The sequence below is a fragment of the Mastomys coucha genome, unplaced genomic scaffold (genome assembly GCF_008632895.1).
Source record: "Mastomys coucha isolate ucsf_1 unplaced genomic scaffold, UCSF_Mcou_1 pScaffold20, whole genome shotgun sequence".
Lineage (NCBI taxonomy): Eukaryota > Metazoa > Chordata > Mammalia > Rodentia > Muridae > Mastomys > Mastomys coucha.
Genome location: NW_022196903.1, coordinates 66,519,016 through 66,521,022, shown reverse-complemented (window position 1 = coordinate 66,521,022; position 2,007 = coordinate 66,519,016). Strand labels below are relative to the sequence as shown.

General features: G+C 44.4%; 1 pseudogene; it reads left to right on the top strand.

Annotated features, from left to right (window-relative positions):
- The first annotated feature begins 421 nt into the window (after positions 1-421).
- LOC116099092 overlaps positions 422-2,007 on the top strand; it is a 135,846-nt pseudogene continuing 134,260 nt past the window's right edge.

Here is a 2,007-nt window from a genome sequence, read left to right as displayed (position 1 = left end):
TTCCAGGACCAAAAAAAAAAAAAATAGATATAGATATATGTGTGTGTGTATACATATATAGAGATGTATACACACATATATACATATACATGTATGTATATATGTATATACATATTTCATATATGTATATATATATGAAAGAAGGAAGAAAGGAAGGAAGGAAAGAAAGAAGGAAGGAAGGAAGGAAGGAAGGAAGGAAGGAAGGAAATTCCTTTCAGGCTTGCCTGCAGCTTGATCTTATGAAGGCCTTTTCTCATTAGTCAACCTTCTGTCATTGTGACAAAGTACCTGAGATAACAATCGGCTTTGGTCTGGTTGCAGATGTGTGAGCTGATGGCAGGTTGCTTTTGGCTCTATGTTAATGTAGTACATTGTGACAGGAGAGCAGGGAAGCAAAAGTGCTGGCCTGGGACTGCCAGGAAAAAAAGACAGAAAAGGATGAGTTTCTCTATCTTACCCTCGATGATCTGATTACCCCACTAAGGAACAGCTGATGCTCCACAGGGTAAGTGTTGCCAGCATCTGACTTGCTGGGTTTTTTTTTTTTAAGATTTATTTTATTTATTTTATGTGTATGAGTACACTGTAGCTATACAGATGCCGTGAGCTATCATGTGTGTGGCTGCTGGGAATTGAACTCAGGACCTCTGCTGGCCCTGCTCTCTCTGGTGTAATTCACTGTAGCTGTCTTCAGACGCACCAGAAGAGGGCGTCAGATCTCATTACCGGTAATTGTGAGCCACCATGTGGTTGCTGGGCTCCAAACTCAGGACCTTCGGAAGAGCAGTCAGTGCTCTTACCGGCTGAGCCATCTCGCCAGCCCCTGACTTGCTGTTTTTAGTTACAAGCACGACACATCCCATGATGTATTCAACACTCTCAGATAAAGGTGGTGTCTTAGTTAGGGTTTTATTGCTGTGAACAGACACCACGACCAAGGCAACTCTTACAAGGACAACATTTAATTGGTGCTGCCTCACAGCATCAGAGGTTCAGTCCATTATCATCAAGACAAGAACATGGCAGCATCCAGGCAGGCATGGTGCAGGAGGAGCTGAGAGTTCTACATCTTCATCTGAAGGCTGCTAGCAGAATACAGGCTTCCCAGAAGCTAGGATGAGGGTCTTAAAGTCCACACCCACAGTGACACACCTACTCCAACAAGGCTACATTTCCTAGTAGTGCCACTCCCTGGGCCAAGCATATACAAAGCATCACAGGTAGTTTGGGGTGAGATGATCTTGCCCATCTGTGGGCTAGTGGAAGCATTCTGGGCATGTTTAAAGCAGGCTGGGCAGTTCAGACATACTGAATGCAATTCTTACAGTATTTCAGCCTACAAGAGGTTGAGACAGAACCCCATCGAAAGCCCAGGGGCCTCTGAACTAAGCATCTCGGACTATAGACTGTGTCTGATGCCTGAGACTTGGTTATTCTTGTTGCTGCTGTTGCTTCTTTTTTGTTGTTTTTTTCTCTTCTTTTCTTTTCTTTTCTTTGTTTTGTTTGTTTTTCAAGACAGAATTTTTCTATATAGCCCTGGCTGTCCTGGAACTCACTCTGTATATCAGGCTGGCCTTGAACTCAGAAATCAGCCTGTCTCTGCCTCTCAAGTGCTGGGATTAAGGGGCATGTGCCACCACTGCCTAGTTTCTTTCTTTCTTTCTTTTTTTGGTTTGTTGGTTTTTTTCTAGACAGGGTCTTATCATGTAGCTCTGGCTGTCCTGGAACTCACTGTGTAGACCAGGCTGGCCTTGAACTCGCAGAGATCTACCTGTCTCTACTGAGATTAAAAGCCTGTGTCACTATGTCTGGCTAATTCCTGAGAGCCTTGTAGCAGGGACAACTACTATGGCTCCTGTTGAGTAGACAGGATGCACTTCCTGCCGCATGGCAGACTATATGTCCCTCTGATATTTCAGACACTAAGAAAATCATCTGGGGTACAAAAAGAGAGGGAGACCCCCAAGCGTCATGGCACACACATTATCCTCAGATGTAGGAGGCCAA